The sequence below is a fragment of the Acanthaster planci genome, linkage group LG19 (genome assembly GCF_054643075.1).
Source record: "Acanthaster planci isolate LZ-2023a linkage group LG19, COTS_SCS, whole genome shotgun sequence".
Classification (NCBI taxonomy): Eukaryota; Metazoa; Echinodermata; class Asteroidea; order Valvatida; family Acanthasteridae; genus Acanthaster; species Acanthaster planci.
The window spans coordinates 9376340-9394037 of record NC_141795.1 but is presented as its reverse complement, the minus strand read 5'-3'; the positions used below and the strand labels follow the sequence as shown (position 1 = coordinate 9394037).

General features: G+C 39.2%; 1 long non-coding RNA gene across 1 annotated transcript; it reads left to right on the top strand.

Annotated features, from left to right (window-relative positions):
* Nucleotides 1-11881, top strand: LOC147796003 (uncharacterized). The gene is made up of 3 exons (XR_015423404.1): nt 1-237; nt 2797-2887; nt 11206-11881. It is a non-coding gene; the product is annotated as an uncharacterized LOC147796003 (long non-coding RNA).
* Nucleotides 11882-17698: the final 5817 nt, after the last annotated feature.

Sequence of the window (17698 nt, the reverse complement as noted above, 5' to 3'; positions counted from 1 at the left end):
AGCTTTAAACCTAGTAGGGAGAAAGGTTTCAACTGGTACTGCTGTCGTAAAATGGACAGGAATGAACTGGGTACGACCCCTTCTGCAGCTTGGTCCGGGACAGGGCAGGATGTGGAGAATTGTGCACCTTCAGCAACCTGTACACCGGCAACGTCGACTTTTGCAGGGCTCGGGCAGGGGCTGGGTCCTACAGGGTTGATTGGTGTCAGGGAGTAATGGGGATAATTCTAACAGCAGGTGAGTTAGTCAATAGGGATGATGACTCTGCCCCTAATCAGTACTATTGTTCCTGGATCTTGCAGTCAGCCAAGAACTAAGACATGAAACGCCGAGCAATGAGTTTTACTGAATTTGGCTATCTTGTGCGCCATGAGCACGCCTCTCAAACCCACCTGGTACTACAAAACATAAGAAGCGAGATATGAGACGGAGAGGGCCCCCCTGCTTTGTGTCGGTCATTGTTTCACTGGAATTTGAGGAATTATTTTCAGACATCTAGGGGATGATTTAGGTAACAATAGTCTATAGTATGTATAGCGATTGGGTTTGTTGGGGGTACCCCTAGCTCTGTTTTCTTGCTGGACATTATAGGCCAGGGTGGGGAAAATGTGATCTGTCTCACGCAAGGGGAGGAAATCTCCCAAATCTTGAAAAGAATAGAGCGCTGACTTTGCATTTTTCAGGGCTGTCTATATATGTAAGGAAAATTTTGGAAGTGGCAAACTTTGTAAAATATGGTCAAGTCATTAGGCAAAATTGCTTGTGAATTGGACAATTTTGATTTTTATAATATTACTTTCCCCATGTTGTGAGTAATAAGGAGCAGTTGGCAAAACGCTGGCTGCTGAGTTTGACCTGCAGCAATTCAAATCCCAGTGCAGGGGTATGGCTTCCCCACGGACAAGCCTCCAACACCAATATATAAAGAAGCAACGATTCAACTGTTGCCTGGCTAAGACTCTACAAAATCATGCAAATATCTGGCAGGTTTCTCCTTGGGTTTTAAACTGGGATGTGCAGTTATCAGCCAAGAACTCAAATGTAAAAACCAGTTTGCGCTAGAAGACCCTGAAGTAGTACGTGATAAACTTGAAGCTGAGCTTGATCACAGTAAGCTTGCAGAGTCATTTGCCGTTGCCCTACTAGAGAATTTATGTTTAAGCCCATAATTTGATCTCGTGCCCAAGAAACAACACGGTCAACTTTGCTACTAGTATACAATTTGTCTCACACTGACAGAAATTCTGTATAAACGATTTGATACCGGATTGCTATGCAGCTATGAAATACGCAACAACCGACGATGCAATCACGCTTTTGGAATCAGGTCTAGGCCCTGGATATTTACTTTCGGAGGTAGGCCTACATCAAAGCTGCATTTCAAATCGTTCCAGTTCATCCAGGGGTTATTGGTTATGAGGGTTCAAATGGGATGGTTCATTTTATAATGACGTTCCCTGGGGTTGCCAGTCAGTTCAGCCCCGACGTAGAACGAGTAACGATCAACAAACTTACGATTCAATTCTGGGCATACATTCCTGGTAGACTTAAATAAATAGTTTCCTACTCTTTCGCCATAGATGCAAAGATCTTGCAGATTTCCACAAGATGTGCAAAAGCGTCGGAATTACACCCACACCTGACAAAACATGGGGGCCAGTCCATAGTAAGGATTAAGCGTTCGCTGGAATTGAGCAGGACGTAGCTTTGGTAGTAGCACGATTACCAGGTGATAGAATACAAAAAACCGTTATTGCCATATAAATATACCCCCAAGAAAAGTGAAGCCACTCTTATAGAGTAGCAATAGCTTTATTCCGTAGCAATCGTGCCTTCTTGCGACGTCGAATCAACTTAACCACAAGCGTCAAAATGTTCCGTCTCCATATCCACCTGGATTCCGGAGCAAAGGCTGATTTGCGACCTTGGCTGTTTGTACACCATGTTAACAGTTTGGCGTTCTTTCTTCCCAAGCAATGGCTGCCGAACAAAGAGTGTTGCCATTATAACCCGATGCAGCCAGCTTGCTTGATCGGTGACAGGACAGTGTTGGGTACTAAATGGTAAATGGCAGGATAATTTGCGCCCCGGGAAATTTAATATTGAATTCTTTCCAATCGTCACAGCAGTTTAAAGTTGGTCAGCTTAATGATTAGCTGAAGGATCATAATCATATACAGAAAGCAAAGCCTTGGAACATGACATGGCATGACATGACATGACATGCTCGAACAAAAAGAAGTCGGACTGATGAAACCTCTGTAGTCCTTAAGCGCATGCTGAAAAAGGTCTGAATCAAGGCTGAACATTTTCGTCTGTAGGCTAACACTTTCAAACCACTTGCTTCGTGGGTGATGGACCGACCAATAACGCTCTCAACCGTTCTGCTTAAGAAATTCACCCCGAACTAAGAGCAACTCTGCGGGGATCATTGAAACCATCGTCCAGGAGGACATAGGTTACATTTTACTGCTTTTTATCAAGATTTATCATGCAATGATTTGGTCTGCCAATTAATGCGTGGTCATTACTTTCTTTGTTGCTCACCTATATACACAAGAATTCTTATACAACTGGCACCATTTCACTGTATCTCTCAGGTTTCTGCATAAGCTATGTAACATGTAGTATCCTGTACATACATGTGCGTTTCTTGTTCAAAAGCTGTCAAGGGTGTACAGAGAGTGAGCTCGATATTTAACTTGAGACTATAATCCTATTAGTGTTACACAGGATGACGGATGAACTCGAGTACTGTCTCTCAAAAGAAACATGTATATTTGTTGGCTTTTGCAGCATTCCTGCGTGTTGGGGAAATGAACGTCTATAATAACACTGGCAGTGTTCTACGATTTAAGAGGGTTCATCCTAACCATGACACTAGCGGGTAAGCTATCTTTTGGTGGTACAAGCGCTCGCAAGGCAGAAATGTATGCATAAACATTCCACCGTAGCTTGCGGATGATCACACTACAAGATAGGCATGTCCATTGTAAACGGGAGACTGAATGGATGTTTCAACTTGTTAACTGATATTCAAGGTAAAACTAAAATGAACATCAACTATAATTAACAATAAATAATGAATCAAAGGCCTCCTGAACCCCAAATAATAACGATGTCAAACCATCCGGGCAGCTTTCTTTTCCTCCTGTGTTTCGGGTACCGCTGTTCCATTAAAAAAAATTAAATTCATTCAAAGTTTTTAATATGCAATTCTTTTGATTTCAAGTAGATTTCTATTAAATTTTTAAAAAGGAGGGAAAATACATTTTAAAAACAAATCAAATGAAAAGGAAAATGCTTGTAAAACATGATTTCATTGTTGCGGTCCAAACGTTTAACTGTGCGGTTTGGCACGGTGCTGCAATGGAAGGCTCTATTTGGTTTTTTATATCAATTTGATCAAAAATTGTACAGCCAATACGGGGAGACTAAAAATCCTCTTTCAATCCACCTGTGTTGAGCCTCATTTTTAAACTGGGGTTTTTAGAGTAACTCGTTGATTGATTGCAAAAATCAAACATACGTGCGAAGCGCGCATTTTTCCGAAACAGGTCAGCCAAAAATGTATGCTTTTTCCACTGCGGTGTATAATGCACGCGTACTGGGGCGCCTGTAGCCATGAACTTCAAATGACCGTAACAACAAAACCATATGTCTCGTTGAGTTCAAACTCCACATTTGTAATGATAAGTGTAGTGTCTGTACACGAATGCCAAGTTTCGGGCGTGGCATAGCCGATCGGGGGTCGGAATCTGCCCCCAGGTTGTGAGATGGGCCACATAACCCGGCTCTTTTTAGGGTTAAATGATAAAATTCTGCATGACATTGCTATGATATTAAACAAATGTTCTACGAGGTTATAATGTTGTGACAACATCATAGTGTTACTCTAACCCTCAAACCGTGAAATGCAGGAGACCTGTGGCCGTTTTGTAACAAAGAAACACACAATGGCACACCGTCTGCAAGTTCCAACACCTCTAGACACTAACTTGTATTAATTCAAGTTATACATGTAAATCTATACTTCATTAGAGGCCAGAAATGATAAAAAATAAATTAAAGCAAGTAATGAGAAAACTTTAGAAAGGCGGAATATAGTGGCATTTGAATAAACAGGCACCATAATTATATGGCGGTAACCCCATTGAAGAAGGACACAATAGACCGAAGAGTCATATATAACCTCCGAAAGTGCAGGACACAACCAATCGATTGATACCCAGACAGTTATTACCCTAAGGATTGTTTTATATTCTCAGCAGGGTGACATTTGGGAATAAACCTTTAGGAGCAAGTTGTCTTCTTTTTTCCCGCCAATTTTGAGACAGTCAAAGGCACCACTGAACCCCAATCTGAAAATAAAGTCCGACATACAAAGTCCTCGAATCTCAGTCTGATTCAAATTTGTGTGACCATTTTGTAACACGCTTACTCATTTAAGATTTCATTTGAGTTCAATTTACATGTTGCCCCAAAAGTGGGGGTGACAAATGTTTATAAAGCAATTTAGTCGTATGCTATAATCACAGATATCCAGTTTTTTGAGAATTAGTATAAAGTTTTTAGGGTGTTGCAATGGAGGGTATTGTAATGTTCACCCATTCTAAGCTCCAAATAAAAAAAAGCCAAAAGGAGTAAACTAAACAAGTGTAGTAATTTCTATACTGGCGTACCATGCCTTAGGGAGATAAGTCTTGGACTTGGATTGCACATATGCGATTCATCAACATTCTTGTAACGGGAAGTCGTCAAGTCTGGGAAGTTGAGGAAACTCTGCATGCATAAAGTAATCTTCTTTAATGACCTAATAAATGATTTAAATTTCAGGAGCAATGTTTGCGGATGCAGTTGACAAAAATGGTTTCATTTGTCATAGGAATGATGGTAAAGAGAGAGATTTCCTCTCTGAGCACGCTTGGAAACTCAACCCGCAAACAGTTCGGACTTTAAAACCTTATACAACTGTTTTTGCATTTTATGCCTATTGAGGTTCAGTGAAAAAGAAATTGAAAAATTAAAAACAAGCAAGTGTTGCAATTGGTCGCAAAGATGTTTTATCAAATATTATTGGAATGTTAAATTGGTGTTTTCCGAGAAGGTGATTAAGATGTTTTTGCAAAAAGAGCAAACCCTTTACATTTTCACGTAAAAATAACAAATATTTTATGTATTACCGCTGATGGGTCATTTGGGAGACATTCCCGTGAGAACCTGCACAAAATTTTCCAACTTTACTGTCCCATAATTCAATATTCCCTAATCTGATCTGAGCAAAACTTTGTATGTTTTCATTTTAGACCCTAAACTATCGTCTCTCAAAAGACGGTAAAACTCGGTCTCCTTCTGGTAGTTTGAAAATAGGGAGACACTGAAATGTCTCCCTAAAAGCCAATGTCTCCCTAATGCTGAAAAAGATACCCCAAACTGTCTCCCAAATGACCTATTTGTGAATACAAAACATTTTATAACATGTTAATTCCATACGATGACATTACATGGACATCTTATTCCATTAAAACAATTCAAAACGTTGCTAAAATCATCACAAAATATATCATTACAATATCATTATGACGTTAAATTAATATTTTTCAAAACAAGTTTTCGAGATGTTTTGGCGATCAGAGTAAGCCCCAACATTTGAAGATCAAAATAACATTTTTGAAAATTTCATCCCAACCTTACACAAAACATACAAAATACAAAATATTGGCGGCTGGACGTTTCGAAAAATATTTGTTATTGTGTTTGCTGTTTTTCCTCCCAGGTGGTTTTAAAGAGTGTTCGCCTTCCTTAGATTCACACGTCAAAGACGGCAAGGGGATTAAATTCAGAGAAAAAAATCTTAGCTATAACCCCAGCTGGTGTTGTAATCAATTTTACGGATTATTGTACTCAAACTAGCTACCCTTTTAAAAATTATTGATCATTTTCGAGCAATTTTGCAAGCCACAATCCTGGACAAAATTGTTGGGACACGTGTCAATAGCAATACCGGTCAATGTTGTCTGCTCGAGCTGGAGCGCAGATCGGGCACTAAGACCCAATATTGAGAGGGAACCAAAGGGTGGCGGCCCAACGAGATTCGGTCAGGATTGCAGCTGGCTGGCCATAATACATATATTCAATAAAATCTGTTTTGGAGGTTGTAGGTTTTGTCATGATTTTGTAATGAATAATTTTTCTTATGATATTGCACACGATAAATGACTAATAAAGAAAATGATAAATATTTTTTTTAAAAATAGCATGATGACGTTCTATCAATATAGTACTCTCTGGACTTCTAGGCTATATACTCTTTGACACAAACTACAATGTACAGATCTTTCTGCTTCAACATAGTTGGTGATCTGGTGCTTACGTTCAAGCAACGGTACATAACCAGTTCATAGCGGTATGCAAAACTGGTCAAATTGTTTATCCATTAAGACTTCAACATAAACAGACCTCTTCGCTCGGGCCAAAATTCATGTCATCAGCTAGTATACGGCTTCCGAGGTGTCTTGGAAACAGAATACACTCACAAAGAATCACATTTTGTTCTTTTTTCCCAGTTTAGTTATACATTATCTTGCCCGTAATTCTAGGTTACATGTTCAAGCTCAGTGGTCTTCAATCCCCTAAACACCTGCCTGCCTTGAGTCACAGTGTACGCCAAGTATGCTACATTCGATTCTGTCGCACCTTACCAATATGAGCATACTTATGTAATTCGATCATTATCAACTAATTTGGCCAGTTGATCAAGCATTTAAGAACACCTTGGCCTTTACAAATTATTTTTTAGTATTTTGAGAACCATTTTTACAATTTCATTTGTTTAAAATTCCATTTGTGGTACCATTATGAATCATTTCTTTATATTTCTTTATTCAAATATCGTTGCTCTCTGCTTTCAAGCAAGAATGCACCGTTGGGTGTGAAAAGGATATTCAGTCAACAATCGCTTACCTGAAGCCTTGTATAACAGATGCAAATAAATAGCCGACAGCAGTACTATAGTTCCAAATAATTATCCCCGGTGTGGCCAAAATTATTTGATGTTTGACATCCACAAATCGGGCAAAAACTGAGGCAGCCTCATTGCAGCCAACAAGCACATGAAAGATACATTTACACTGCACAATAATAGCCATGTGAATAAGACACTCCTGTGGCCTTGGCGCCGAAGAGTGGTTTGGCTGTGCACCTGTCTTTCATGTCTTGCACAAAGAACTTCAGTACTTCAGTTTTGATGAATGACAGGGGCACCATTGCCAGTTTTATTAAGCAGATTTCATGATGGAATGTTTTTATACTATTGAACAAGCAGCCACCATTTTGAAGAAATCTTTACTCACCAATCTTGTGTGCGAGGTAGAGTCCGTCGACCACTACCTTTAGGATGGACACTTCAGAATTCGTCCCTCATTTATCATCCATCTTATAAATCCCAAACTTTACAGCAATACAGGAACAACAAAGCGGTTCTCTTATAGCAGATGTTGCTGATCAATTTTGTCGTAATAATGGACGGACCCATCGGCCACTTTCCTCTTCAGGAGATCTTGGACGATCTCCGCTCTAATGTTCCCTTCCAAGGTTTGTAGTGGGTTCCAAACTTGACCATCATTCTGACACACTTGAACAATTTGACCCAACGTCAAGCATTCGGGATAGTTGTCTGTCACTGCGGGCGTAGTCTTTAGGTCCTCAATGTACAGCAGCCGACTGGCATTTCTTTTTCAGGCCACCGCACCTTAATTAATTTATCAGAAACGCACCTATAGCAACTTTCAAAAAGTAAGTAGAGGATTCCTTAGGTGATTGTTGTCCCACGTATTGTAACCAACTCATTTTTGCTCCTGTAAAAACTCCTGATTTGGCACGTTGATTGTGCAATGGCGGGTAAGGCTACGATCTGGCTGTTAACTTGATATAGCGGCTGGAAGCATTGCCAACAACAGTTCTTGTGCCCCGGGCCATTTGCAGCATTTCTGCTCTCCAGCCATGATTCCGTTTGGTACAAATCATTGATCACTTTCTGGATTTGCATGTTTGTCAATCAGTAGTTCGAAGATCTTGGGCAGGCGCGTGGTAATGACTCCAAAGATTCCTCAAAAATGCCCCATGCACTGAAGCTTGCAAGCCTAAAGAATAATCCGCAGAGACGAGTCAATGAGAAGCAGTCACACTTCAGAGGTTGGAGGAATAAAACCCAGGGAATAATGTAGGAATATTATAAAAAACAAGTGTTGATATTTTAACGCTTTCTTGGTAACACTTTAAAAACATGAAAATTCAAGAAAAAGCAAGCATTTACGTAATCACCGGTTGTGCGCTGAAAGCTGGCTCCGATGGAGAGTAAAATCCGGAAGGTTAGCATGCATCGTGACTACGGCCACCCGCACCACCGCAGCGCGGCCCGGCCCGGGCCCGCCACGGCCTGGTGGTTCAACCATGCGTGGAGTTCAACGTGCAATGCAAGTACATGTACTTGTACATGTGGTGTACGTACACGAGCCCAGCCGATCGGCGCGATCACGTCTCTCAGCTCAGTACAAGCACCGCGACACACAAGCGGTACGGGCCGTTTTCAAATACATGTACTCGACTCCGGAACCGTATGAGGCTTCAACTTTTTTTTCTTACATGACTGGGAATTATAAGCGCATTAATAAGTTTGATAGTGCCACAAAACAGCAAATAAGATTCAAAAGACCGGACATTACATTTCTGTGATTTTATTTCAACACTTCAGGTCCACAATCGGGGCTTGACCTCAGAGACGAGGCCTCAAACGGAGACGAAGTAGAGTATTCGAAAACTGCCTACTACAGATCCTTTGACATCCCACGCAAAAAATTTCACTCTGCAATTAAGGATTAAACATGATTAAGAAAAACATTGAATATTTTCATTCTTTTCATATTTGACCTTTTAATCTTTAATACATAAAGGTTTGCAAAACTGCATATAATTATATGCATTTATATTATTATGGGTTGTGGTACTTTCCCACAATGTTGCGCCTGCAGGACATTGTCAATATTTCAAGATCTCGAAAACTGTTGATAAGTACTATTTGGGGGAGGGGGGTCTTGAAAAATAGTAGTCTGTGTACTACTGTAAAAATGTTGACAACTTTGGAGGGCCCCTTATTAACACGACATAAAAACGTTTACCGGGTTGTTCCATTTTAAACGAATACATGTTTACAGTTAATATTTACATGTTTACAATTAACGCAAAGGCGTGTTTATATTGGGCGTTGGTTTCTAAAATGAAACTGAAAATTCAATCGACATGTGGAAAATACCAGGAACCAAGTCGCATCGTAAAAATTAAAGGCGGGCGCGAAGAACGAACCGCCGCACCAACGTGACTCTCCGTCTGCTCACACTCGGCATAAGTGGCCCATAGAAACTTTTTTGCGACTTTTTACAATCATTTGTGTCGCTGGTATTGGAGATTTCATTTTTATACCTTTGTCCCTCTCGGTGCAAGGGTTTGGACATACCTCTTCTTTTCTTAAAAAGAGCATCAATATTTTCAGGAGTTATTAGTCTTTTTTGTTTAATTTTTTTCGATTTGTTTGGTTTGGTTTGGTTTGGTTTGGTTTGGTCCGGGTTGGTTCCCTTCCCTTTCCAACCTCGTTTCGTTACGCCCCACTTATGACAGCGTGGCATAGTAGTAAAAGTTTGATCACATTTTCTTTCAGTAATTTTTGGTTTTGCTCTGGTCTAATATTTGTAAAAAGCAAATCTTAAGAGAGAACCATTCTCCATCTGACATTGATTTGTGCCCTATTGGTCACATAATGGTGCATGTCGTTACCAGACTGTTCTACATGTACCTCATGCCCTTGTACGCGCTCAAGTTCCACCGTTGCACGATTCTTGCAAACACGAACGATTTTGACTTGTTTTGCAAGTATCTCTCAAGAAATCTCTGTCTAAATTTTCCTTTGCTGTGCATGATCGTTTACCTCAATTTGGAAAGATTTCCTTAAAAAACCGATAACCTAAACAATTACATGTATACGACATCCTCGCCTTCCTATTCAAATGTTGTGTAATATAGGCAATATATTTTTAGTAGAGTATCTTTGTTGCCAGCTACAAAATAATAAAATCCTGCTCTTTCCTTTACTGCAAATTGACAGAGTCGAATGCTGCACAGTTAGGAAAACTGGATCATACAAATCAAGGAGGGGATGGGAGGCATATAGCAGCAGCCAGCCACTGATTTCAGTGTAAATTTTAATCACCAGATTCTCTGACAGTTTACGCCGTTTTTGCAGTCATGCACCTGGTAATTCCCTAAATGTGTTATTTTTCAAAGTTAGATGAGAAGACCTTTAACCCTAAAAGAGCAGGGTTATAATTTCACGCCGGGGGGCAGATCCCATATCCCCACCCCCTCCTCGGCTGTCCAATGCCCGATTTGAGGTTTGATTTGGTAAGTGGAAATATCAAGTTTCAACCTAATCTGACATATGGTTTTGCTGCAACGGTCATTTGTGGTTGAAGACCCCATTTGCGTGCATTGAGCACGGCAGCACAAATGTTAACATTTTTGGTTGATTTGTCACGGAAAAATGGGCGCTTCAAGAGAACGGTAAGTTCAAATTTCACAAAAGGTGATGTCAAAACGACTGGCAAGAATTCCCCCCCCCAAAAAAATACCTAAAAGCTCATCCCGCATGAAAAACAGTGCTGTTGCGGTATTGGGGGAAAAACGGAAAGGGGGGGGATCGGATGCCAACCCCGGTTCTCTCTGGATTACATATACACTGCAAAAACTGGGGTGTTAAATTTAACACCTCTAACGTTATCAGAGGACTAAACCAACACTTTTCACTGGTGTTAAAATTTTTACTTTTAACACCCTCCAGTGCTTTGTAACACTTATAGGTGTGCAAAGTAACACCCTGTGGTGTGGTCATCTAATAGGCCTAGCACCAAGAAGTGTGGATTTTAACACCACAGTTTTTGCAGTGTAGTCTGCCCAACTGGCCATTTATTATTGAAGACAGAATATTTAGACGATGTTTTGAATATTTGTGTCTGGTCAGATAAAATGTCCATATCCTGGACTGTTAACTGCCGTCGTGTCGTACAATGAGTAGGTGATACACTAAACTAAAACATTTTGTTTTATCTTTCCTGGTATTTGGAGTACTACCGGTTTTGCCATTTTTATCTTTTCAAGGTTCTGAAACTTATTGGACGGGGGATGATCAAAATCCAGAAAATAACCCGGACCACGGTAATTCTTCGCACCACTTTACTACAATGCTCCGCCAACAGTTCATGCGTCCCTTCCAGATCTGGAGGCAGTCGCGGTTTGATGATTGCACGGTTCTCTGTATCACTTCGTTCGGGCTATCGTACCGTGTTAGATCCAACTCTTTGTAGCGGAATTCCACTTCATGACGGAGGGTTAAGTGATCCATCTCCAGGACTATACACTCGCTGGGCTACTTCGCAGTCTACTCAACTCATTCGTCTTGTTCTTGACCGTGCCACGTACCCAGCTCTGCGTTATATTTGTCTCCAAAACTGGATTTTTTTCTTATCTGGAACGTCGAAAGCTGCTTTTAGCCAGGTAAACAGTTCATAAATTGTGACTGAAAAATACTGCATTGCCAATAAAAAGAACAAACAGATGGTAACAATAACTGCAACCCTCTAACTGCACATGCATAGCTCAACTGTCAACAGGGTCCAGAAATTTCTCAACTTGAGCCTCAGATATATCATTGGTATTTGAATTTGTTTGGTTTGGTTTGTTTGGTTTGGTTTTGGTTTGTTTTGGTTAGGTTTGTTTGTTTGTTTTTCTTTTGTTTTGTTTTTGTTTCTTTTCTTTCTTTCTTTCTTTCTTTTTTGTGGGGGGTGGTTTTTTTTCCGGTAAGGTTGCTTTGACTCACTGGATTTTGATATGTAGTACGAGTTAAATTTAATTTTTCTACTTTTCCATGTTTTGAAGTTGTTGATGACTACAAATTGTGTATGTGACTGACATGTCAGAGGTTCGTCTTTTGGGTCTAATTACTGATCGAGTATTGGTAAATACCTATTAATTTAATCGATTATCTACATACATGATTAAGTATGAAAAAATATGAATACAAATCAATTTGTACAGTGTAAAAGGCGCTGAAAGTACAAACACATTTCTAAACACACTTTTGCACTAACCTTTTAAACACGGCTAAACGAATTTCACAGGGCTAAATGTGTATAATAGAAATGCGTATAGCATTTAATCATTTCAAAACGTATTTTATAAACATGTCGTGGGATAAATGTATTCAGTTGACAGCAAGAAGCGTTTCAACTCTAAACGCCGTTTTTACGATGTCGTCTTTGAACATTTCTCTAATAATAAATTTGCCACTCTGGCACTCATAACATGCCGGATGTGAAATAGCAAACTGTTCTATTAAAAGAGGTGGGAGCATTCAATGGCATCCATGTATTAAATGTATCGCAACGACCAACGCCCTTCATGGGAATTTTAGCTCACTCAGATCTAAGTATACTCCCACAGAATTGGAGAATTTGGACAGATAAATGGCTGTCGTTTGTCAAATCAACATGTATACACTTAGTGGCACATTTGGTGTAACACAAACAAAACAAACTAAAAAGACGTCACAAATCTCCTGGAAAATTATTGCTGATTTCTTTTTTTGGCCACCTTAGTTCGCGTATTCTAGGGAAAGTGATATCAGATCACATTTTTTGCCATGGACTTTGAGTACTAGAACTTGTAACTTCCACGTTGTACATCTGTTTCTAACCGTGGGAAATGATCTACCATACTGCGACTAACGTGTCAGCTGCCCGTGCCCACTGCTGATAGGGCTGGTGTTGTAAGCTAGTGAACCGGCCTCAGACCTAGGACTATTAATACAGTTTGAACGAAACTAGCCCAACAACCATCATTTAGGATGCAAATAAAAGTCGTTTCTGACATAACTGACCGGTATTTATAAATCCTCTACATAAAACACCCACTTACAGGACAAATAGAATAAGGTTTTCCTCCGTACCCAGCGCAGTCTACCTGTTGAATGATGCTCTGTGCTCTAAACTATAAAGGGAGCACTCGGATTTCAAATACTTTTCCTACGCTATTTTTATCACTTTTAAGGACATTTGCCCCTTTGCTTTATGTTAATTTTGTGGTTTGTGCAATAGTGTAAATTCTGACTTTTTTAGATTATAAATTTGTATAGAATGTATGAGTTTGTGCCTGTATTTAATCGCAATCAAACATATGCGTTAAATTTTCACTACAGGAATGAACAGACATTTTGAACTGAATTGAATTTAATCAAACGAAACATTTGGTATTCCAAACAAGATCCCCAAAATGCATATTATTAGAGAAAGACGGCCCCAATTGCCACTTGATTAGAGAAAATCACTAGCACAGAAAACAACGACACCAGCAGTTAGTGCATAGTCCAAGTCATTCGTAAGAGAGACGTTGCTGATAATTCGATGGCTCATGATAGTATTTACTGATATAATGTGTAAATGCAAGGTTTAATCAATGTGCTGCGAAAAATATGAACTCAGTTTTCCACTCACTTCTCTGTAAGTTATGAAAGATATACTTTTTCCCAAACCTTTTAGATATACAAAACAAACAACTTATAAAACCCTTAATTTTCAGCACTGCGATGCGGAACTTTTAGTTGCTGCGAAGCAGCTCTGTTGCCCTATCTGATGCCCTGTCACTACTCATGACAAAAAAATCAGCTGGTCTAGAAATGCCCCGTGTGCCAAAGACCAAGTATGGTTTTAATTTCCACTTTCAAGCGGCATGGATCAAAATAAAAAGACCAAACGCCGACTCAAATGAAGCTAAGGCTAAAACATAATCTTTACAACATTAACGAAAGACATTTTCAGTAAACATAATATATACATTTCGGCTCATGCATGGACCGCGGATAACTTAGAGTTTTGAATGTTACAGCGGACACCACCTTCGTTGTCTATTGCGTTACTATGGAAAGACACATCGCTGAAAGCCACCTTCAAAACTTTCTTCGCTTTTTACTTTATAAAGAATTTAGGTTTCTTTGGAAGTTTGTTTTCTTGTGAACTGACAGTCACATTTAGAGTATCGTCATTTTTAATCTCGATTTTATACCGTTGTGTCGTTTTTCCTTTTTGTTTCTCTATGTGTGTTCATTATATACCAGACTTTCAAAACTGTTTGCAGTAGTTTGGGGGTGCCTTTTATTCACTGATTAATTTTTGACAAACTAATCGAAAAATATAGATGTATTGGGTTTCATTGTTGAGAAGAGGTAACGCTAAAGCTCAAAAAACTGCAAAATGAATAAGGGTTTGGAAATGCAACAAATTCAATGTTGACCTAGATTTATTTTAGATTGTTTTGTTTATTTTTAAAAAAATACCCCAATAAACACCTAAAAACACTTAACAAATACCAAAACAATATACAAAAACGAAGAAATTAAAAATATTCAAATTCGAGACGGTATTACTATTTCAGACTTTGTCGATAGTTTCTTGCATTATGTGTGATTGTATCTGTGTATCAGCTATTGGTGTTTGAAAAGGCAGAATGCCGTTCTAGTCGCCCTCTCGTTTCTGCTGCACGGGCGTCGAGGCCAGAAGGGTCTCCAGGTTAGGAGGCCGTAACTCGGTAAAAGTACCGCCTGCTTTGCTCGTCTGTTTGTTTGCACTATTTATGTCTTGATAAATGGAGCCCATAAGGGTACGTGATTTTTTTTTTACTTCGTTCCCTCGTAATAACATTCCGTGCAATCGAAATATTTCATTTCATATTTCATATCTATTTCCACTTAATCCATATTTTCAAGAAAATGTAATAACAATAGAAAATATAGCCGTGTGGGGGATTAACCGATGGAAGCGTCCAAAAAGCAAGTTTGTCAAGTGAGGCGTCCAAATTATGAAAGCACAGTTCCATTACGTACTACATAGGTGGAAAATGAACAGAAAATAATGGTAGACAAACACAGACAAAGACAGCATATTAAGTGCAAAACCTACATATAGTTACCATGTACACATCAGTTAACATGAAAATTAAAAGTAGTTTTCCAAGTAAAATATTTTTCCTTAAATAACAGGACATTATTAAGACTTTTTAGTATAAGAGTGAATTCCAGCATTTTGGGCCTTGGCAAATTATGGTCTTTTTGCCGGAGCAGTCTGAACAAGAGGGATATGATAATTCTTGGACTGTCTAGTCTGGTGTTAGTGAATGACAAAGTTAGATTAAACATACGTTAAAAAGAATCAGGTAAAACATGAGAAACAAGCCGGTACTTGAAGATTCCAAGCTGTAAAGAATAAATGTCAGTAACTTTGAGGGTGTTACGGTTGAAATATAATGGGGAAGAGCAGATAAAGGATTAGTACTTTTATTGCCCTAAGCAAGAATACCATGAGATACATGTATGTGCAACATAAAAAGTGCATTGTAATTGTAAATGTTGAAAAGAGTCTCCGAAGGAAAGAATAGTTCAGTTTGTTGATAATACCAACGTTTCTTGAAATGAATTTGCATAAGTGATTCACATGATCTTTCCATGATAATTTGAATCAATGAATAAACTTAAGAATCTAACACAGTGAGTTTGATTTATCGGTATGTTATCGAAAACGATATCAGACGGATGTGAGGCTGTAGTATTACTACATAACATATAACAAGTTTTATCAATAATTTATTCGCTTTAACCAACTTAGATACTGTTATAAGCTTTAAATTGACAGTGTTCACCAGAGTGTTCAAAATTTGATGAGTACAAAAAAATTTGAACCATTAGCTAATACTATATGACATAATGTTGGACGCTCGGATGAAATCATTTGTATGGACAGAACAAAGGATTATCTAAATAATCCCTACATAATGGACTCTATGTAGTGGCTGAGCTGTGTCGGCAGACTATTGTGTTAATGATTACATTGTGTACGTGTACGTTGGAAGTGAGCGTTGGTCTGACTTAACCTTTAGACACTACGGAAGAGAGGGCGCCCACATGCTAGTGGTCTTGGGTTTGGCTTACTATGGCTACCGAGATTTGATCGATACGGGAAGAAGACTCTGTTGTCCCTGAATGTCCCTGATTTGAAAGACAATGCCGCCTACCAAGATTGGCTGGCTGAAGCTAGAGAAACACATAGGGAGATGAGGGATGAAAAATATGACAAGTGCGTCAACGAAGGCATGGATGAAGATCAAGCCGAGCAGAAGGCAAACAGAAAGACCCTCTGTGCAGTCAAACAAGACTTTTTCGACAACTATAAGGAGTTCCTGTCAAGTTACCTATATTTGAGGGAAAATGAAACTCACAAGGACATTGTGGATGATCTCGACGGAAAACTTGATAAAGGCATGAACGTCAACAAAGTCTTGAATAGAGTTTTGCCTAAACATGCTGAGAAATTTGCCGGACTGTTTCATGACGAAGAGGAGCACGCCTAAAAGATAACAGTCTGTAGAGACAAATGGTTCCAACAATAATGAGTACATGTAATAACTCTGATTTCAAAGTTAACACCCTTGTAGTAATTCTTAAAATTGCCAAGATAATTATTGTAAAAAATCAATGATGAACAACGGGAAATAAAACGGTACCAGAACAAACCTACCAGAAACCAATATGTGAAGTCCACCAAATTTGTTTTGTGTTATACTTATCGATATGACTATCGAATAGTAATTCTCAGATCAGATATTGGCCGGAACTTCTACACAATATTCCACAGCACGACGAATAAATTTACCCCTTGGCTACGTATCCCCAACTGACGTCATGCCACCCACAGAATTCTTAATTTTATATAATGCTGTATTTTACATTTAGGTTCCGCAATAAAGAGTCTTCTTCCCGTATCGATCAAATCTCGGTAGCCATAGTAAGCCAAACCCAAGACCGCTAGCATGTGGGCGCCCTCTCTTCCTTAGTGTCCAAAGGTTAAGTCAGACCAACGCTCACTTCCAACGTACACAATGTAATCATTAACACAATAGTCTGCCGACACAGCTCAGCCACTACATACAGTCCATTATCTAGGGATTATCCCTCTCATTAACAATCGGCACGAGCTGTCTATTGTGTAGGGATTATCGCTTCCTACTCCTTGATTACCTTAGGATTGCCTGGTGGGCCAGTCAGTATACCATCACACACTATTTGACTCATCCTCTTTCATCATGTTGTGCCATAATTTCATAAGCAAGGTCAAATTGTGCCAAAAATGTTTACCCCGTGTTAGGCCTTATTCCTATTTTATCCCATACACCAGGGTCAACCTGTACCAGACTTTCTGACCGTATCCTATGCTTATCCCTTACCAAAGGTCATTCTGTGCTATAATTTTTCACCCTACACCTCATTCCTATTCATATCAATATCATATTATTAATATACTTATGAATATTAATGTGACCTTTTGCCATTTTTGTCGCAAAGGTCAAACTGTGCCAAACAGTCCCCCCACACTACTTGTGTGACTGTTCATGTGCAGAGGTAATTTTATATACTAGCTGAAAAACAGCATGTGTGACCGAGTGTTTCTCGTTAAAACCAAACTAAGAATCGGGCAAAATTGCATGTTGTTGTAAAAACCTACAGGTACGAACATAGATGATGCGTTAAATTGGTTTATAGGTGTAGCCC